This window comes from Mustela nigripes, chromosome 1 (genome assembly GCF_022355385.1).
Source record: "Mustela nigripes isolate SB6536 chromosome 1, MUSNIG.SB6536, whole genome shotgun sequence".
In the NCBI taxonomy this organism is placed as follows: Eukaryota; Metazoa; Chordata; class Mammalia; order Carnivora; family Mustelidae; genus Mustela; species Mustela nigripes.
The window spans coordinates 149,912,376-149,935,947 of NC_081557.1; the positions used below are offsets into that span (position 1 = coordinate 149,912,376).

General features: G+C 35.9%; 1 protein-coding gene across 2 annotated transcripts in view; it reads left to right on the forward strand.

Moving 5' to 3' along the window:
- Positions 1–23,572, forward strand: part of ARHGAP24 (Rho GTPase activating protein 24) — a 757,722-nt gene that overhangs the window by 370,155 nt on the left and 363,995 nt on the right. The window lies entirely within an intron of this gene.

Sequence of the window (23,572 nt, forward strand, 5' to 3'; positions counted from 1 at the left end):
AGAGATTCTTGCTTTGCACTCTGGCACTCTGCAGTGTAAATGCAGTTTGATAACTGCATCTTCTCACAGTAGCTTACCGAATTTCTAGCCATTTCACAACGGCTATTTCTAGACCTCTTAGTGGTTGGGGCATAGTACAGTTTAATGAGCATTGTATATCTTTGTGAGCACCTTGAGGGCATGGACCAAATCTGGGTTGAGTTATTGATCAGGTCCAGCAGTGTTTGCATTGTTGTATTGAATTGGAAGGGTAACAGAACACTATGCTCTAGGGTGTTTATTCCTTAGAAAGCACGCATGGATTATTGAGCCAAACTGATACATTTTAGTGGATTTGGCTGAAATAGATCAGTTGCAAAGATTCTGAGATGGGGGAGGCTGAGTTGAAACAATATCCAAATCACTCTGTCAAACTGGTTTCCAGCTTCTTGAGGAAAAAAGCAGGATACTTGTTTCTCTTGTGTATTCTTGCTACCCTAGTGAATGCATGTTCCCATTTTCAAAGGTCTTGTGTTTGCTAGTAGTTCCCAAGGTTTCCATTCCCATTCACCAAGACTCTTACTGTCAGTGTGTCTCCACAACCCTCTACCGCTGTGCTTCAGGTATGGGGGCTCTTATTTTCCCTTGGAGACTAAAACGGCACAGTGGGTGAAAGCATGAAATTGAAATCCGTTAGACCTGGATGTGTCCAAGCTGTTGGTGTGGTGTTCTCTGGGTATGAGAAAAATCGAGACAGACTGCCTTTTGACATCAGTTTATTCATCTAAGAATTATAATAAGACAGAGCATGCTTTTAATGAAAGAAAATGGAAAATAGAAGAAAGCGAATCCATTTTAAGGGATTCAATTTTGTAATAAATAATAAATGAATACATTTTATTAGGACTTATCTTAAAAGTGCAGGGCTATATAAGTGTATTTCATCTAACGTAGAACAAATCATATTTGCAGTCGTGTGCTACTACTGTATGGTAAGCTGAGGATACTATTTGAATGGGAACTAATCTTATAGGTCAGTATAAGTGAATATTTTGCATTATCCAATTCTTCATTGTCCAATGTGACCTTATAAATAGAGGCACTTGGGAAGATAAATTTCCAAATAAAAAGAAAACTTGCCTAAAGTTTTTGTGTGCATAAACTAATGGGCATGAAACACTCTTGCCATCATGTTGGGTAAATTAAAGTCCTTGCGTAATAATAAGCACGCATCTCCACTGGATGCCAAGACAATTAACCACCTAAGGGAAATGGCCTTAAAAACTGCATTTTTAGAGCTTTAGAAATTGCATTTAGCTTTTAAAAACTTTTTTTTTTCCAGTTTATGGAGATATTTGGATTTATTCATTAACATTATAAAAATTGGTTACTCAACACTTGAGCTGTTTAATGGTCATCCCCATCCCTGCCACCTCCCCCTGCTTCCTTGACCTGATTGCTTCCTCTCAAAATGTTCTTTCGAAAACAGTGCAGGTACATGAGTCTCAGAAAACGCAGAGTGAGATGTCTGATGAAATGTCTGATGAAAATACGTGCTGCTTACTTGTTGAAACTTGACGGGATATGCAGGAGACAGGTGAACACAACAACTTGCTTGTTTTTACTTTTTTTAAAAAAAGATTTTATTATTTGATGGAGAGAGTCAGAGATAGCGAGAGAGAGAGAGAGAGAGCAGGAATGTGGAGGAGAGGGAGAAGCAGGCACCCCACTGAGCAGGGAGGCCCACGTGGGACACGATCCCAGGATCCCAAGATCATGACCTGCGCCGGCAGTAGCCACTTAACTGACTGAGCCACCTGGGCACCCCTTGCTTGTTTTTAAACTCTCACCTGGCTTTCTGTGGCAGACAGTATTTCTTTCTTCATTCAGATATTTAATTATAACCCCCTCCCTGACCTGTATTCTACTCCAGGTTCTGTTTCAGTACCAGTGTTGTAATTGTTTGCATGCAGTGGTAAGATACCCTTCAAAAGTAACTGGTGCAAGAAATTAGGATTATATATTTTTTTTCCTTGGTGGCTACTCAGGCAAACAAACAGGTAAATTGGGTTCTCTTTCATTGCATTCATACACACACAAACACACACAATGCAAGGGACAATATATTAATTTCTAGACCCCATTTTGGGGTTCTGAAAGTTGCATTATAACACCAAGGTACAGCAAGATGATCCAAGTAGCAAAATGGGTAATTCAGTCTTTAAATAGTATCTCTCTTTTTTTTTTTTTTTTTCATGTATGAAGAACTAGTCTGAAGCTATATACCTAGAGGAAAGCTTTCATTGCTTTTCTGTTGAATATTATTTTTAGTTTTTAATTATGAAAGATTTCAGAAACTCAGAAAAGTAAGCCAATTTATTTAAAAAGATAACCATGTATGGACCACCTTTGTTTAACAGAATTCACATTTTGCCGTTTTTTTTTCAGACAGCGTTTTTTAAAGGAATAAAATGTTATAATGCAGCAAAATCATTATCTTTATCCCTCCTTTTCGTGTTGGAATTAACTGCTCTCCTGAAGTTAGTGTGTTTACTATCCATGCATGCTTTTGCCTATTTCCACATACATGTGTATCCTTAAAACATACACTAGGTTCATATTAAAAGTTTACTAAGTCCCCTCATTGTCTCTATCTCCTTTCATAGCTTGTTTTTATCATTTAGCTTTATTATTTTAAAATTTTATCCATGTTGATACATTTAGTGTTTAGTTCATTTAACTGCTTTATAATATTCTGCTGCATGAAACCAGCCCTGTTATAATATAAGAGATTGTAAACTTATTGCTTCCAAGTGTCAGGCACTATGATAGATAGTCACATGTATTTATGTTTTGATTCCCCCCCACCCAAGTCATACTTTCATTGAATGATGTTTTTACTGACTGACAAGGCTAGAAATGAGAAATTTTTGTTTTCCTGTCCAGTACAAAACCCAGCATTTTGGGCTCACCATATGTCCTCTCAATTCTTTTTGCAAACCAGTCTGTTGTTTGCTGAGATTGTCTATTTCTTGTAACACTCTGGCAAATACATGTAGCAGAAGCTTGCTCATTTTTTAAATATTCTCACCAGAAATCTATTTGGCTGGGTTTATGAATGTAGTAAGTGTATTTTCTGTCTCCAAGTAATCAGAGGCAACATTTTTACCAAATATTTTACCACTACCTGAAATGTCCCCTATTTTTCTAGCTTCCTATTATAGTTTATTGTCTCTCACCACCTGACCTGAAAGTCGGTGCTACATATATTAGGATTTTTGCCCAGTAGTACTTTAATTCGAGGCTTCATTCTAAGTACCATTTTCTATAGTGTTGCTCAATGTCTTACAACAGTCATTAATCGTTACTTTCACGTTGGATTTTCAGTTGGCTGCTGGAGGCTGGGCTTGGCTAGGCTAGATTGTAAATTGCAGGTGGAATCAGATTTACTCCACGTGCCTTTTCTCTTCCTTGGACTGTGGGCTACTTGGGGGCTTGACCTGTGCTTGGTAATTCCAGAAGGAAAAACTCAATAATACAAGTGTGTATCAAGTGTCGGTTTGCCTCATGTCTGTAACATCCCATTAGTTAAAGCCTAAGTTCAAGAAAGGGTAATCAGACTTGCATGGCAAAGAAAGAGAGAGAAGTAAAGAATTAAGAAAAATAATGTAATTGTCCACAAGAAGTAAGAATACCTTACCTTTATTAATTGCCTCCTCTGTACTAGATACGGAAACAAGTGCTTTATAGACATAACCTCGTGTAATTCTCATATCACCGTCATAAGATGTATATTGTCATCTCCATTTTACCATCAAGAAAACTAAGACTCAGAAGAGTTAACTAATTAGCTTCATGAGTAAAAAAGCCAGGAATTGAATCCAGATGATTAGGTCTCCACACATATGCCTTTTCGTCCCAAAACCATATGACTTCTGTTATAATATCCCCAAATTTTAATGTAAACATTTAGGCACACATAACCATAGAATTTTAAATACAGTATAGTACTAATCAATATTTTCTATGTGCCCTTCAGAATCACTTTATCCTTATATCTTTCTTGTGAGAAACAGAGGAGATAAAGCATTATTATGCATTTGGGGGAAAAAAGTGAAAATGGAAAACACAAGGGGACCAAACTTAAAATTGGAATAAGAAGTCTGGATTTTTATTTTCTTCTTCTGTTTTTATTTTTATTTATATTTCATTTTTTCAGTGTTCCAAGATTCATTGTTTATGCACCACACCCAGTGCTCTCCTTAATACCCACTATGAAGCTCACCTCCCCACCGCTCCCCCCCAAAACTCTCAGTTTGTTTCTCAGAGTCCACAGTCTCTCATGGTTCCTCTCCCCCTCTGATTTACCCCAATTCACATTTCCTTTCCTTCTCCTAATGTCTTCCATGTTATTTCTTATGCTCCACAAGTAAGTGAAACCATATGATAATTGACTTTCTCTGCTTGACTTATTTCACTCAGCTTAATCTCCTCCAGTGCCATCTGTGTTGATACAAAAGTTGGGTATTCATTCTTTCTGAAGGACATCTTGGCTCTTTCCACAGTTTGGCAGTTGTGGACACTGCTTCAATGAACATTGGGGTACAGATGGCCCTTCTTTTCACTGCATCTGTATCTTTGGGGTAAATACCAATTAGTGCAATTGCAGGGTCATAGGGTAGCCCTATTTTTAATTTTTTGAGGCATCACCACACTGTTTTCCAAAGTGGCTGTACCAATTTGCATTCCCACCAACAGTGTAAGAGGTTCCTTTTTCTCCACATCCTCTCCAACACTTGTTTCCTAAAGCTGGGGACATCACATTGGCTGTTTTCAAGCTTTACTACAAAGCTGTGATCACCAAGACAGCATGGTACTGTGCAAAAACAGAAACACAGACCAGTGGAACAGAGTAGAGAGTCCAGATATGGACCCTCAACTCTATGGTCAAATAATCTTCAACAATGCAGGAAAAAATACTCAATGGAAAAAAGACAGCCTCTTCAAAAATGGTGCTGGGAAAATTGGACAGCTATGTGTAAAAGAATGAAACTCAACCATATTTCTTATGTTTTTAAGCATACAATTATTTTCTTTAGAAAACTCCAGTGGCAGAACATATAATCAGATTATATAGATGAAACTGAGGTAAAGCAGTAAAGAACTCTTTCATCTCTATTCACTGAGCCACACTCTTCTAGGTAGCGCTTGGGCAGCTCAGTGGGTTTAGCACCTGACTCTTGATTTCAGCTCGGGTCACGATCTCTGAATGTTGAGATTGAACCCAGCAATGGCCTCCATTCTGGGCATGGAGCCTGCTTGGGATTCTCTCTTTCCCTCTCCCTCAACCCCTCTACCACCTCCTGTTTGCCCTCTCTTTCTCAAAATAAATAAATGAACAAACAAATGAATAAATATTTTTTTAATTAAAAATACAGTCTTCTAGAAGAAAACAAAATAGTCTTAGGTCCCCAAATGTCTTCTTCTTCTTCTTGTTTTTTTTTTTTTTTAAAGATTTTATTTATTTATTTGACAGAGATCACAACTAGGCAGAGGCAGGCAGAGAGGGAGAGAGGAGGAAGCAGGCTCGCCGCTGAGCAGAGAGCCCGATGTAGGGCTCGATCCCAGGACCCTGAGATCATGACCCGAGCTGAGGGCAGAGGCTTTAACCCACTGAGCCACCCAGGTGGCCCCCCTAAAATGTCTTCTTTATTCCACTGACATAAAATGATGGAAGCTAAGGAGGTGGGATCTCACTATTATCACTGACTAGTTGTGTGATTTTGGGCATCTATGTAATAACATCTCTGGGTTTAATTTCCTTATCAATATGATAGAATAAAGGATATCTACCTTTTAAAGTTATAAAAATTAAATTGTAACAATATTTATAAATATTCAGTGCTTACAAAGGAGGGAGTTTGGGATCATGTCTAGATGAATTGCCTTGGGTATACCCATGTATGTTCCATATGGAAAAGTGATTTCTTTTGCAATGGCTAATTTAAGCTTTACATTTATGGACTCCTAAAGTTTTTTATGAATATTTGTTCATATAATATCCTAAAGGAAGGGAAGATATTGAAAAAAAGCAGTGCTTTCTTATCATTGATTAGTTTACATCTAAATGACTCTAATGAACCCAGCCCAATGAGTTTTGCTGTATTAATTAATAATTTGTTGGAATTGTTACATGATTTATGTGGACACTGGAAATCTTCATTCATTCACCAAGAATTGAATGACCTGATAATACAGGCATGATGTTAAGCATTCTTAGGGGATATGAAGATTAATAATGGATGCCTTCATCAAAAGGATTATATTCTGATAAGGGAAATAAGAATGGATATAAGCAACTATGAAAAGAATGGAAGGCCATATGTGATTACTCATTAAAGAACAACTGATAAAATTGTGTAGTTCTGAAGAGTGCCATTACTTTAAATATTTTGATCACTAAGTTTCACAGATGGGAGATGGCAGAATTTTGATAGGAAAGGCAATTTTTAATTATTCCAGGGAGAGAAAATATAGTATAAACAAGGAAGCCCAAGTAAATATGCTTGCAGAACTGAAGCACAGCATACTTATAATTAATCAAAGGTATCTGATTAGATTGACTAAGTATAGTTCATTGGCTGCATATTGTTTCATTGATTTCATGGAGGAGGTCATTTAACGTATTGTAATATAGAGAGGCCTTTGAGAGGTATTTCATGTGCCGCAGAACTCCTGAACAGAATGAGTTCTATATATCCTAGTAGACAAAGGGATATTTGTTTACCTACTCTGGACTTGAAAACATGAGATCCAACTCCTGTCCTATACTTTTGGATTAGTTCCTGTGGTAACCATTGAATAAAAAACCATCAGACTCAATATTAAAATTATTATGACTTTTGAGAAAATAATAGAACTACTGGGAATACAGACTGTTGGGTAATTAAGAGTACACAGGAAAGGGGCACTTAGGTGGTACAATCAGTTACACATCTGACTCTTGGTTTTACCTCAGGTCAAGATCTTAACATCATGAGATGGATTCCCCTGGGCAGCTCCGTGCTTAACATGGAGTCACTTGAGATTCTCTCTCCCCTTCCCTCAGCCCCTCCATCTTGTGCTCTCTCTCTCAAATAAATAATTTTTTTAAAGTACACAGGAAAACCATAGAAAATTAATAGAAATTCCAGAACTGATGAGGGATATGTCTTTATATTCTTTTGAGAAACAGGAAAAAATAATGAGAAAGTTCAATGCAAGCCACCTCATTACTCTATGATACACTGAAGTAGAGGCAAAAACTGGAGAGAAGACTGACGTCTATATGGGGGACACAGAGGTGAAATGGAATATAGTAGGAAAAGACTAGGAAAAATCTGTTTCAGTCTTTAGTTCACCAATTTATTTTGTAAGAGCAGACATTTTATTGACTGAAATGCAAAGTAGCTGAACATACTTCATTCTATCTTTTGAAAAAGGAGGTAAACAGTCTTATATAAGAAGGAGACAAATAACCATGGGACAAACTACTACCATGAGGACTTTTTAGGTTAAATAATGTTCTCAAGTCTATGTCCGCACTCCCCAAACCTTGACCCAATGTTGACCAGCTTTATCATGTTCAGCCCTAGGAGGTTGAACTCTGTTACCTCCAGCATAGTCCTACTTTTCTCAGGGCCATCCATTCCGGGCCAACCAGGAGCCATGCTTGGTCCACTGATTTGGAGCCTAAGCACCAACCACAGAGCAAATCATACACTTTTGATCCATTGCTCTTTATTATATGATGCTCTGGGCTGAATTTCCCATGCCTTTAAAGCACGTAAATGAACTTCTTTTGATAATATCCTATATAATTCTGTTATTATTAAAAATCTCTCATTGATCCTGTGATTAAATTTCGAGGCCATCAAAAATTCACATAGATACTTGTTAATAGATGGCCCTCCTTCCCCATCACAGCATTGTTTTTGTTGAAATCTAATTTGACTTGATTCTATGTGCCTAACTATATGTAGAGACATAAGATAAAGGCCTATGAAAACTAACTTGTCAGTGTGTTTATTGTAAAGATGTGTTTCTTATTTCCATTTTATTCTCAATATGACCCATAGAAAAATTTCTCTTCAGTGTCATTAAAAGAAAATGGTGTGCTTTACCTTTATTCCAGGTGTACATTTGTTATATAAAAACTGTCACTTTTTCATATTTTATTTTGTTTTTCCTCCCTCATTTCCCATTCCCCTCAGTTTTATTGCTTTTAGGTTATTGATTTTAATATATTTTATCTGCAAAACATGTCTTAGCTGAAACTCTTCTTAAAATGAAGATAAAAATTAAATGATATTATTATGAGGGATTACTGAAAAAAATAATAACTGTGGAGAGATTTCCTTCACATTCAGTAATCACAAATGAAATTTAATATTCAGTTTACATGAACAGAAGTAGCTAAAGCTCCCCAGGGTACCATTTTGCTTCCTTGGTTTGCGTATCCTGAATCTTTTCCACAGTTCAGAGTTGACTTGAGATAGGTCATTGCTCATATCATTCTTTAAAATTGCTAGATGTTATTTTTGATAACAAAAATACTAATTGAGAATATGAAACTCATGATTTAGAATTAACTATGTTGTAATTATGAAAATTTTAAGCAACTGTAACCTTGTAGAAGGCATACAGTGATTACACCTTCTAGTATTAATTGCTAATTAATAATTAATGTGGGAATTCTCACAAAGAATTAAGGAAAATTTTAGGCAACTGATGGGGTCTATTTCATTAGTCACTAAGTGTTTTCAGTTCATGTAAACATGCAAGACTATGTGCTCATTGAGAATATTGTTTCTGTTATATATCTTATTGGAAAAAATCATTATTAGAGGGTTAATTCCAAGGCAGTGTCTTTGGCTGGTTTTGGACAAAATCTAATTTGTGTATATGTGTTTCTCTGATGCTGTAAGGATGCATAATTTTTTAGAAATTATGTGCCTCAAAGCAGATCAGACTCATGGAGAGCTCAGAGTTTTAATAACCACAAACTGGTACCTTTAAAGGAAGGGAAACTTTTATGCCTTTTCTGCATCATTGAGTTCCTCATCTCATTTTCCAGCCCAAAACCAAAGTCACAAAACTATATTAATCCAGCAGCTGAGAGGCATATTTCAAATAAAGGATTTGAAGTTTTCTTAGCAACAGCTTTCCTGAAATTTCCAAACAGTTAATATTGTGATTGGAATGGTTGACAGGCAGTTATGTAAAGCCTCGTCTATGTGTTTCAAAGAACTGGTGGATTCTAGCTTCACTGAATTTTGTGTGTGTGTGTGTTTGTGATGTCTGACCTTTGAAAGAAAAGATTAATTTTAGTAGTTTGTCATGACTTCTTACTATGAGTTTCTTATTTATAATATTTTAGATATTTCTAATGTTTAGAGCCTCTAAATATTATTAGCTCTAATTCCCTTCTTGGCTATGAGTTTGTATAAATTATAAGGCCTACAGAAATAGATAAAAAGGCATTAAGTCAGGACACCTCGGTGGCTCAGTTGGTTAAGCTTCTGCCTTCTGCTCAGGTCATGATCCTGGAGTCCTGAGATTGAGCCCCGCCTTGGGCTCCCTGCTCAATGGGGAGTCTGCTTCTCCTCTCCCTCAGCTCCTCCTCCTGCTTATGCTCATGCTCTTTCTGTGTCTCTCAGTAAATAAAATCCTAAAAGAATAAAGGTGATAAGTCACTTTTTTGGCATTATTTCCTCTATTTCCAGTTTTGCAAAGGCTCCCTCCTTTGCCTATTTGTATTTTCACTCCTTTCTGGAAATAAAGTGTTTTTCTCTAAATCCCAGATTCAAAGAAATAAACCTTGGCCTTTACTTATATACTACTGGGTCAGAGGAAAGCACAACAGTTTTCATGTATTTATATATCTGCGTTAAACACAGCAACTTACATATATCTATTTTAAAATATATTTTTTATAGCTCTATGTTAAATATACCTAAATGTTAAGTATATCTGTATATCCAGATATAGATTTATCTAGATTGATTTACATATGAATATACAGGCATATTTAGCATTTTGAGAGAGAGAGAGAGAGCCAGCGCGTGTCGGTAGGGGGAGAGGTGGAGGGAAAGGGGGAGAAAAGAGAATCCCAAGCAGACTCCACACCCAGTGTGGAGCCTGATTGGGGCTTGATCTCACAACCCAACACTATGATCTGAGTCAAAATCAAGAGTCGGATGTTTAACTAACTGAGCCACCTAGGTGCCCCCATATTTAGAATTTTTAAAGTAAAAATTTAAATATTCAAAAGAGCATAGGGTGAAATATTTCCCTCCTATTTCTGTTCCTCAGCCACCCAGTTGCCCTTGAGAGACAACCTTAGTTACTACTTCTTTATATATTTTTCCAGAGCTATTTAGTGTATACACAGACACACACAAGTATTTTTCATCTTTTTTATAAAGATGCAGCAAACTACAGATTTTATTCTTTGTTTTTCTTTCTCATAAAAATATGTCTTTGAGTTTGTATGTGTGCATATACACACAAGTACTTCTTCATTTTCATAGGTGCTACATAGGATTATATTATAAGGCTATACCCCAATTTATTTAATCAGTCCTCTATTGACAGGCATTTTGATTGTTTCCAACTTTCTGCTATTATAAATAATACTTATGCAACATTTGGCATATATACAACTTCTCAAGTGATTTTTAATTATGGTAAATAATTTGAAAATTGTTATCTATGGAAATTTTGCCAATTTACACCACTACTAGCAATGTATAAAAGTATCTTTAATTCACTCTCTCTCCAACATTGTGTGTTAGCAAACTTTTTTTTATTTTTGGCAATCTGATTGGTGAGAAAATATTTTAAGATTTTTTTTACATTTCACAGTGCTAATACTAACCCATACACATATATACATACATACATGGATATGTGTATGTACATGCACACGTGTGTGTGTGTGTGTGCCTCCACATGTATATATGAGAGAAAGAGATATTGGTAGAATTTATTGAGTTGAAATTTTTAATCGTTTCTTTTTTAGGATGGGTTAATGATTTTGCATCATGCTTGGGAAGGTCTTCTACACTCTGAGATTATTAAAAGTAGTTTCCCATAGTTTCTTCTAGAACTTTTATGTTTTATTTTTCATTTTAACTTCATTGATCCATATAGCATTTATTTTGGGGAAAGTTATAATGTCTATGTCCTAGTTACTTTTTCCTGTTGGTATTTCTGTATAAAGAATGGAATAAACCTGTGTAGTTGGGGGGAAACAATCCCATGACATTATTATTATTGGAAATAAGTTATTATTCTGAGTCAACTTAGTGAGACTTGACATCTATATTATAGTTATAAGTTTAATCAAGATAACATATGTCCTAGTTACTTTTGGTATCTCCAAGTAATGTTTTAAAGTTTTATTCAAATAGAGTTTCCACATTTCAGGTCAAATTTAGTGTAGGTATGTCTTACTTCTGTTGCATGCTTGAGAGTTTTCTAAACCATTACTGGTGATTGTTTAAATAGATAGATAGGTACTATCGATTCTTTTAATTAATTTTGTAACCATCTGCCTTTATATAAACCCTCCTCACTTTGCATAAATTTTCAGTTGATTCTCTTGAATATTAGAGGTAACCAATTATATCTGCTCATAATTTTACCTTCCCAAGGTAGTTAACACTAGCTAGCTTCTTTTTTTTTAAGATTTTATTTATTTATTTGTGATAGAGAGAGATCACTAGGAGGGAGGTGAGGGAGAAACAGTCTCCTCTTGAGTAGGGAGCCTGACACAGGGCTCAATCCCAGAACCCGGAGATCAGGACATGAGCCAAAGGCAGACACTTAACTGAATGAACTACCCAGACACCTCCAACACTAACTGGCTTCTAAATAAGCACTAAATCTCAGTGGCTTAACAAAATAAAATTTTATTTTGCAATATGGTCCAATGCAGTATGAAGGGGTGGGGTGACCATACCCAAAAAGTAATTCAGGGACATAGGTATCTTCAATTTTCTATTTCTATCATCTGAAGACAAGGGTTGTCAAAATTTGTTTCCATAAAGGGCCAGACAGTAAATATTTTAAGCTTTGCTGACCATATATTTTAAGCTTTGCTGACCATACAGTCTCTCTTGCAACTACTCAACTGTTGTTGTAGCTTGAAAGCCCCCACAGACAATACGTAAATGTTGAGGCATGGCTGTGCAATTAAACTGAATTTACAACTTAGGCAGCGGGCCAGATTTGGCCCGTGAACCACAGTTTGCCAACCCCTGTTCTCAGGCCTTAGAATTCTGCATTGAATTCTCTGCCCTCAGCTGGCAGACATGGGAAGAAAGAACCAGAATCACTTGGAATGTTTTTATTAAGCAAACTTGGAATTAGTCTGCCTCACTTCTATCCATGTTCTACCTGTAGAACTCAATCATACGGAATTGCCTATTAGGAAATTCAGCTTCTATAGTGCCCTACAAAGCAAAACACAGATGTAGTGGTCATCCAGCTAGTTTCAACTCCGCTGCTGCTTGTCAACCTCTAGAAGAATCATTTATTTCTCGTGTATAATTATATGGGCTATCATCACTAGAAAGTGTAAAAGAACAGTGGTGGTAGTGAAGATCCTGTTTTTCTCCCTGATCTTAATGGCCTGCTAGAATTTGTAATTAATTTTGATGATTAGTTTTAAGACTAAGAAAGATGTATTTTTTCACATTATGGAAGAATTTCTGTTCTTTGTATTTGTATCACACAACAAATTTGTGTACCTATTATTCTCAGAAGGATCTGTTCTGGTAAGGACTACGAGCTAAGAATACATTTTTATATTTTTAAAGGGTTACAAAAATAAACAAAGAATGTGTGACTGAGACTCTATGTGGAGCACTATGCCTGAAGTATTTGCCATCTGATTCTTGAAAGAAACTGTGTCTACTTGCACTCTAGAACAGCACTGCTCAAAGTGTGGTCTAGAGACCAACAGAATTAGCAATACCCAGAACTTCAGACCTGGGAACGTTTTGGGCTGGGTTATTCTTTGTTGTGGGGACTCTCCTGTGCAACATCTCTGGCTTCTATCTACCTTGACATTAGCACCCTCCCACATGGTAACTGCAATAACAAATGTCTCCAAACATTGACAGATGTCCCCTGGTGAACCAAACTCCACCTGCTGAGAGCCACTGATGTAGAAACTTTTTTGAAATACAAATTCACGGCCTCATCCCAGAAATGTGAATTAGAATCTCCGGTGTTAGGGGCACTGATCTGTGCTTTAATAAGCTCTCCAGGTGTTGGAACCACTGCTCCAGTTTGGTAGAATTTCTGGTATAACCATCACATGTCATTTGTACAATGGTAACAGTCTGACAGCATCCTTCATCTTTTCCATGTTGATTGCTTTAGGTAGTCTATTTTTTCTGGTAACTTTTAATAAGTTATTTTTTCTAAAATATGAATCATTTAATCCAAGTTTTAAAATGTATTTTCATAGACTTGAGCTAAATAATTTCACATGAATCTTTTTTAAAACTTTATTTAGTTAATGGTTTATTATTTTATTGATATTTTCAACAGGATTTCTAATATTTTCATGCAATTTTATCTCAACTTGTATTTTTATCAGTTCCTCAATTCAGCTTTCCTTGGGCTTTTGTGTTATTCTTTTTCAAAGTACTTAATATGTAATTGTTTATTTAATTTTGTAATTGAATATGAATATTTAAGGTAGGAATATTCATCTAGGCTCTCCCGGGTATAGCCCCAGGAGTTTTGCTAAGTAATTATTCTAACACTCATATTTTTCTGTATATTCCATAATTTCCATTTTGAATTTTATCTTTGATTCATGTTTTTGAAGAGAAAGTTAGTTGTTAATTTTCATTTTTTAGGTCTTTTTTCTCATTGTTTTGTTCATTTCTCATTTTATTAGATGGCTATAAGAAAATTCTATCTCTACTGATTCGACTGCTTTGGCATATAATGAGGGTTTTGTGTAGTTGATTGTGTATGTGTGTGAATGAATGTGTGTGGTTGTGTGTGTGTTTCAAGTTCTCTTGGAGTCAACATATGCTTGGGTTTCACTTTGTTTTTTAATTTGTTAGCTTCTTTTATATATAATAGTTGAGTTTAACCCTACAATATGTTGGTATGATTGATAGAATTTTGTTATGTCCTTTTATATCATACTTTTAGTTTGTATAGGATATTTTTTCAATATTTTGTTTTATAGTTTGTGTTTCTTTTTTTTTTTTTTAAGATTTTATTTATTTATTTGAAAGACAGAGATGGGTAGGCAAAGAGGCAGGCAGAGAGAGAGGAGAGAAAGCAGGCTCATATTCTGAGCAGAGAGCCCGATGCGGGGCTCAATCCCAGGACCCTGAGACCATGACCTGAGCCAGAGGCAGAAGCTTAACCCACTGAGCCACCCAGGCACCCCATGTAGTTTGTGTTTCTTTTTTTTTCTTTTTTTCTTTTTTTTTATTTTTTTTGTTTTTTTAGGATTTTTTTTCAATTTTTTTTTTTTTTGTTTGTTTTTTTTTTTTTTTTTTTTAAGATTTTATTTATTTATTTGAAAGACAGAGATGGGTAGGCAAAGAGGCAGGCAGAGCGAGAAGCAGACTCCCTACTGAGCAGGGAGCCCGATGTGGGACTTGATCCCGGGACTGCAGGATCATGACCTGAGCTGAAGGCAGTCGCTTAACCAACTGAGCCACCCAGGTGCCCCTAGTTTGTGTTTCTTTAAAGGTATCTTTAAACTGGATATCCCTAAGCTAGAAATTTGTATAAAATCCTCTATGGTCTATATTTTACTGTTTATTCTCTAGAAGGAGGAATGATTATGTTAGGATATTTCTCTCAGTACCCTTCATTCTCCACATTCAATTTAGTTGACAGTGTTGTATTTCTTAATGTATATGTGTTATTAAATAAGCTGAAATGTCTCTAATTAATCACATTTAAGTAATACAGCTTTTCAACTAACTGTAAGAAAAATAATTTTACATTTAAAAAATTTTCCAACCTTCTTTTTTCTCTTGCCTATTTTGTTAGATTATTATACTTTCAGGATCTATAACATTTATATGTTTTATAATCCTGCTCCCCCACATGTTTTAGATAAGTAGATTCAATATTATCTTCTAATCATTTTGCTATAGCTTCCCATTCTTTCCTGTTTGGCAAAAATTATTACTCATGTCAGTTCTTCAAGGTGAGCTCATAGCAATATTTCTGTTTTGCTTGTTCAAAACTGTGAGTGGAAAATTATTGGATCATACCTTAAGTCTTTCAGGTCTTCACAGCCATTTTTTCCTACTACTTTCCAACGTTGAATATTGTGGTAGAGAAAACTAAGATCAGACTGATAATTTGACTGCTTAAAAATGATTTGGTCACATTGTGTGGCCACCCAGAGAATTTTTTCTTTACCTAATGATAATGTGACTAGGATACATACATCTCATTGTGAAATGGTTTTGGTATATGGTGTGTCTTTTGTACCAGTTGAACTAATTCTTCCTTTCGTTCTAGAAAATTTAATTTATATTTTAAATATTTTCTGTGCTCCTTTGTCTGATTCTTTAAATGGGTTTTATACTCTTTTAAAATGGGTTTTATACAGATACACCCATTTTATAAAACACATTTTAACTCTTTATTTTTAAGGTTTTTCTTTTATCTTTTCCAATGTACCTGTGTCTTGTAATTTACTCAACTCTAATTTTTCTTTAGTTTTCCATGTTCTTACTCGTTTTTTCTTCCACTTCTTTCCTGAACTTTATCAGCTTGTGTTTCCTCTGATTTTGTTTTTTCGCCATACATTCTCTGATCTATTATATATCCATGTGCCCATATAAAAATTAGGCTTATATTACTATTTAAAAGAATGAGAAAACACATATTGGGGGACATTAGCAGGTTCTTCCACAAGTAAAGACTGGCGTTAAATATTTTCTTGTCCTAAGCTGTACGTCACATAACTGGTGAAATGGGAACAGATATTGCTTGAAGAACTACCATTCTTTTATTGGTGAAAGAATAGAGATGCTTGGGGCAGGAGGCAATTTCTTGCGGTCTTTTGGTGCAAGACGTTAGAACTCCCATCTTACCGGATTTTACATGATAATAGAAACTAAGGTAAGTTGTTAAAGGAAAAACAAAATGAAATATTCCCATGGTCTCACTGTGTTTTTAAACCTTTTAAATCACATATATACAATGGAGATTTAGGATTTGATTTTTTGTAAATGGGTATGCAGCCCAGCTGCCATGTCTTCATTAGTTAATAGCAAATTAATGTCTAATGTCAATGTCCGATAAAATGCCTGGCTCTCCAAGCTCCATTTAGTTTTACAATTGCAATTACCTTGTATTGTGTATTTCTTCACGGCGTGATGGTGTCATTTGCAGGTTTATAAATGTTTTTGAGTATCAGGAGATAAAATTAGATTTTGCTTTCCCTGGTAAGGTAACAGATGTTCTAGGACACTAATTACCCTAGGAACAGTATCATTTACTTAGAATATATTAGGCTCATTAAAAACTTTTCCTTTTGGTTTTGTTCCAATGGATAACATTTTTGCTTTCTTTTATATGTATGTTTGGCTCAAGGGAAAAATAATAATGAGCACACTGTTGTCTAGCCACTACTGTTTTGAGCTCCTAGTGAAACCTGGCTATTAAAATGCTGAGTATATGTCTACATATAGTATTACCACACTGCCCATATGGAAATCTTGGCACTTGTCTTATTAACAGTTCATCTGAATGGCTGCCTGTGTTTTTCTTCACTTTTCTCACTGTCTGGCATTTCTTTGGCTGCCTCTCTGAGTCTCTTTTCCTCTTGATGCCTGTCTTTTTGGTTATTTGTCAATCTAATTATAAACTGCACACAGAGGTAAGGCATGTGCTTTGTATCATATTTTACTCTTCCTTGGATTATTTTGGAATGTTTAGAAAGTTACTCTTTCTTGAATTATCTTGGAATGTTTAGAAAGTTACGTAGTATAAATGACTGACAAATTGGCATGTAATTTAGTCTTCCTGTGATCACTGTTTATTCAATAGCTTCTATTAGGAGAGAACTGTATTCTAATGTATTTAAATTTGGCAATTTCGTATAACTCTAGGCATGTGCAAGGTCCTAAAATTTTAATGTAGATTGCTCCTTGAACTGACCTCTCATTTTATTTTGCTTTACGTAAAATACACCCTTCTCATCAAGAAGTTCTTGAGATATTTACAACCATTGGCTCTCTTACTTTTTTACCTTATTCCCCTTCTCACTCACCAAGATCCAGGAAATTAAAATGCAATTTTAGATTAAGACCTTAGATTTTTTTCCCCTCCTTTTAATTATAATTATAAATAAATAGTTCAAAACAGATATTGTTGGAATAGAAGTAATTGTTATGTGCTTCCTAAAGTATTTCCTCTGTAAAGTTAAGCTCTGAGTTTTAAATCAGCTCAGCAACCAGAATCCTCTGGTTCTGGCCCCTGTTAATAGTGTGATTTTTTTTTTTTTTTTTTTTTTTTTTGCCAAACAAATGTTCCTTTGACTTTTTATCATAGGTAGGTCCTTAATAGTTTCTCCAGCTAGACTCTGCAAGGATCTATCCCCTTCTAAAGATCCCAGTTATTGTTTTTACAATTTCTTCTATTTATATGACTTACCATTATACTTGAATATAATTATATAAATGATTTATGCCATATAATAATTAGCAGTCTAATCTAATTAAGGAATGGAAAATTTTGCAAATGGTTTGGTCCCCTTTCAGTCAATGAGCTAGTGTTATATGCTGATGTACTGAACATGCAACGGAGAAATAAAAGGATACCTTGTCTCAGTATTAACAATTTTGTTTCCGTAATTTATGAGATCTATAGACTAAATATTCTATAGGGTTGCTCAGTTCAATAAACTTGCCCTGCCTCTAAATTATCACTAATATTCCTCATGATAATAGTCAAATATAAGATTTCTCTGGCTCAGCTTTTTTAAAATTTTCAGGAACTTCAGCATCATTAAATATGTCCAAAAACTAGAGGCTAATCTCAGATGATGTCTATTGTATGTTAAGTGAGGTATACCCTTTGGCTTCCAAATCAATTCTGTCAATTTCTTTTTCTCTTACATTCCTCCTTACTTTATTCCTACAGTTAATTATTTCAGATGCCCATAAAAAGTGTTGTTGTTCATACTTGCTTAAGCACCAGTATCACTACTGATATCCACAGATGTTTCTTTTCTTTCTTTCTTTTTTTTGGGGGTGGGGGGAGAGGACAGATTTATTTATTCATTTATTTATTCATTCATTTATTTATTTATTTTAGTATTTTCCCCCCGATATAGCAATTTATTTTCTTTAATTTAATTTAATTTTGTTTTTCTTCAGTGTTCCAAGATTCATTGTTTATGCACCACACCCAGTGCTCCATGCAATACGTGCCCTCCACCACCAGGCTCACCCAACCCCCTAACCTTATCCCCTCCAAAACCCTCAGTTTGTTTCTCAGGGTCCATAGTCCCTCATGCTTTGTCTGATGTGTTCCTGAGAAACTCCCATCCTCAAAGAAACTACCACTAAAGCCAATGCTTTCAAGTTTTACTCTTTTTCATTACTCTTTGTCCTGAGTACGTGGACAAAGATTTGAGTACATGGGCCAGAAGACCTTTTCAGTGACAGACCCTAGAGGTACTCGGAATTATTACTACCCTTAGACTCTTATTTACTCTCCTTGAAAAAGATAACTTTCTTCTCTTGTGATTCAAATCAATAAAACTCAAACCTAATTTATCCCTAAGGCTTGATAAAAAATGCCAGATATCTTAAACAAACTCATCTTCTGATCAGGTAGAGAATCTCAGCTGTACTTAGTTTGAAAATAAGTATTTCAAAACATCTATGGTTGTTAGCTATTTACTTCTGTTACCTAGACCAGTTCATGAAGGTTTGTCACAGTAAGTACATGAACTACTTTTATTTATTTTTTTCCAAGATTTTATTTATTTATTTGACAGACAGAGATCACAAGTAGGCAGAGAGGCAGGCAGAGAGAGAGGGAGAAGCAGGCTCCCCACCGAGCAGAGAACTCGATGTGGGGCTCGATCCGATGATCCTGAGATCATGACCTGAGCTGAAGGTAGAGACTTTAACCCACTGAGCCACCCAGGCACCCCATGAACTACTTTTTTAAAAATGTCCTTATAAATCACCATTTTCTTCTTCTATATCTATACCTCTAGGTTCAAAATTTTGTGGGGGAAAATACTTAACCCACTAAAAGAGCATGGTGTCTAACTACAATTAAACCTTCCCCAATATTTGGCAATAATTTTATTTATTTAATTTTACTCATAGAGACATTACCAGGTCTTTTTCAAGTACTCTTTACCTTCTTGAATTTCCCAAGCCCACTTCACTTTGGGTAGATGATTTTGGTAGTTTAAATAGTGGACTTTCTCCACAGGCTACATGGAATTTTCTCTTGTCATTGATTTCTACCTTTTTAATCTTTTCATCCATTTCATCCTTCTTTCTATGCTTAAGGAGGTAGCTCAGAAGATTCTGCTATATAAAGTTGAGACTGGAGATATTATCCATCCCAACCACTATCCGGTGGTTGAGTGAGTGAACGAAGACTTTCAGAGGCTGATGTTGCTTCATCTTCCATTATGTTTCTCTCTTTTGTTGCATCAAACCAAAATTGTCAGATGAGGGGCTTATACTAAATGGCTCCCTTATTTTTAATCCACTTTCTCTTATTTCACTGAAAACCACCTTGCATTCCTGTTGGATTTCTCTCTCCTTCTGAATGAATGCTATGGGGTTTTTCAGACTTTGTTCTTGATTTTCATACATCATTTGATGTGATTATCTATCTCCCTTCCATGGCTTCCAGCATATTACACTTCCCTTGTTTTCTCATGGACCATCTCTCTCTCTTTTTCCCTCAAGTTCCTTTTCCAGCTGTGGGTGTTTCCTAGGGAATAGGCCTTAGCTTTCGATATTCATCTCTTTAGATGCTTTCCTACAGTTCATTAATCATTAATAATGTAAACTTCATTCCCAAGATAATATCTCCAGTCTCAACTTTATATGAATGTTCTAACACCACAGTCCCTGACACTTGAATGTTCCACTAATACTCTGAATTCAAAGTGTCTAACCCAAACTTATCCTATATTTTCCAGCTTTACAGATCTTAATTATTAAACCTCTCTGTGCTCAGTGTTCTCATTATTGTATCCTCATTATTATATATCATGTAATACATATTATATAATCAACATTAACCACCATTATTACTTTTTCACACAAAATTGCCAATTAAATTAGGCTCTTCCTATCCCTAGCCACTCAATTCCCTTCCTCTGCTGAAACATTTTCCTCAATCTGGAATTGTCAGCTCAAACCCAGTCATCCTTGTGAACACTGTGAGTTTAAATTTCTCCATGAAGTCTCCTGATAGATCCAAGGCATGTTAATTTCTCTCTCTTCATGTTCCTTTCTACACTAATAATATACACTAATTTGATGTATCTATTTCTGCAAACCAAACCAGAAGCTCTTTGTGGCATGTTCCACACTCTCATTGTTTTGCCCTCAGTGCTTCATTTATCTACACACACACTGGCCATTTTGTAAATAGTTTTTTCAAGGAAGGAATGAATTAATTTCTTTAGAATGCCCCCGAAGTGTCACATTCATAGACACATGATGGTTTTCCTGCATAGATAAATGTGTAAACAATATCGAGTCTGGAACCAAGTTCAACTAGAAAAATGTACAAGCTACATTAATTAACTGCTTGAGTTGCATAGAGAGTCAGTGTTATCTCGAGGTCAGTGCATTTTTTTGTTTAGTTCTAAGGTGTATCAGTACATACTCATAAGGTGTCTGAAACTGGAATGGGGTTCCCTGGATCACATCCAAGGATAGTATAGGTATAACTATAATCATAGTCCAGATCCACTAACAAACAAACCAGTCAGAGCCACGGTTAGAGCTAAGAGTATAATCCAAGATTTTTCACATCAACTTTTTAGTCTACAACCCCAAATTTTGGCAACAAAGAAATGTGGGGATCATGAAGAGAAGTTTTGGGTTAATTGATATACTGCTAGGTATATCACCTTCACAGGTTTTTTCCTATTTAAACATACACTGGCTTTCCAAGTGTTCCTCAGTAATAGACTCCAACATCTGATATGTGTTGTCGATAGCCATGCGAGGTAAGCACTAACCACATGGGACTATTGACAACTTGAAATGTGACGAATCTGAACTGAGATGTGTTCTGTGTAGAAGACATTCAATTTCAAAAACTTTGTACAGAAATAAAGAATTAAAATATCTCATTACGATTTTCAACATATAATCTTGTTAAAATGAGAATATTTTCAACCCATTAGATGAAATAAAATGTATAAGTAAAATGTATAATAAAAATAGATTTCACCTGTTTCTTGTTACTTTTATTGATGTAGCTACTAGACAATGTGAAGTTAAATATTTGGCTCACATCATGTTTCTATTGGACAGTACTGATTTACATCAAAGAGATATTTGAGGTTGCTCATTGAAATAGGAACATGTATTAACATAGAAGGCGATTGCTAAGACCTAAGACTGTGATTTGCATTCTTATGAGGCTTTATCTAAAATCTATACTCCTCTGGGGCGCCTTGGTGGTGCAATGGATTAAGCATCTCTCGGTTTTGGGGGTCAGGTCATGATCTCAGGGTCATGAGATCAAGCCCTCCATTGGGTGCAGAATCTGCTTGTCCCTCTCGCTCCCCCTCTGCTCTGCCCACTTCATGCTTGTGCACTTGTGTGTTTTCTGCTCTCTCCCTCAAATAAATAAAATATTTCACATCTACTCTCCCTTTGGATCATCACCTGAGCAGGAGCTCCACCTCCACCACACACCACCTCCATCACAGCCCACGACTGTCCCAGTCTCTCTCCTCAGGCCAGGAACAGGGCAGAGCTTTGCAGTAACTTGTCTCACTTCCACCCACTTCTCCTCAGTCGTGATGGTCTCGCACATTCGGAACTCAAGCCGAGCCCTGACTGAAGAGCTGCTGCAGTGATTTAACCCGAGGAATACATCAGCGCGAGTCTTCGGCTACTTTATTTTTGATCCAAAGACCACGTTTAATGATACTTCTTAGATTCGTATGTGTTACATGATACAACCCCTTCTGAGTAATCAGATTCTGCTTGACTTAGTGGTTTTAGTTCAGCTGTTCCAATGAATTTAGAGAAGAACCTGTTGCAATTTAATATTCTTCTTTCCTAACACCTTTTGGCACCACTTGAAAAACTAAAGGGGTGCATTCTTCAACTGACATGTGACTTCTCCAAAACCCTCTCATGGTTATGGGAAGAGAAATTCCGTAAGTGAGAGCAGCTTGTTTTAAAACTGAAGAAAATTCCATGACTGTCCATTTGGCAATATAGGGCTGTGCGGTTTTGCTCTTTTTTCTTCCCCTCTGGTGTTAACATCAATTTTAATTTCATCTGTGTGTCCATGTGCGTGCACGGGTGTGCTCATGTGCGTCTATGCTGCCACAGAATATGAGGCCCCGTGTCGAACTGGATCAGTGAGGAGTCTTCCAAAGTGTCATTCTTAAGTTACAACTTACATTTAATTACTAGAGTATATACCATGGACAGATGTGGGATCTCCTTTCCCTATTTGATATCTATTACTAAAGTGTCATTCTTAAGTTACAACTTACATTTAATTACTAGAGTATATACCATGGACAGATGTGGGATCTCCTTTCCCTATTTGATATCTATTACTAAAAACCTTTAAATAAAATTGTGAAGACAAATAATTCCCTTAAGGAGAGACTAGTGACAAAAACACACGCTGAATTAAAGATAAGAACTTAATGCTGTTGGTTCATTTCATCAGGCATTGACCTGAGTCACTAACATACTCTTACAGAGCTAACTTTCAGAATCTCCTTATCACTTCTTACTCGGGTCTTCTGTCATTCTGTCATTCTAATATAAAGACAATGGAACACTGATGTATTTGATGGATTTAATGCCATCTATTTCTGTTCTTGTTGAATATTCCTCAGCTTGCCCTGAGGTCACCCAGGAAAGGGGGATGTATCCCATGGAATTGAGAATCAGACATGACCACTGTTATCTTTAATCACAATTTTGGGTATAACCTATTTTTCAATCTGCAGCTTTAGGAGAGATTGACTACAGAAAATTCAGTACTATTTTTTACTTCAGTAAATTCTAGAGCCTCGGTGCATTTTCAGAGCCTATCTTCATGCGGCTAGTGTCATCCTGAGTATTACATTGGGGGAAAAAAGGCATCCAGAGGACACAGAAGCAAAGGCATTTACCCTAAATCTCAGGCAAACACCAAGAGGAGAATAAAATATGAAGAAGAAGAATATGATTCTTTATACCCTGTCCAGTTTTCAATAAACCTAAAGAAATAATAAACTCTCAAAATTGGCTCCAAAATATTTACATAGTATAATTCAAGGAAAATAATTGCTACTGTGTCCTTTGAGTCAATGAAG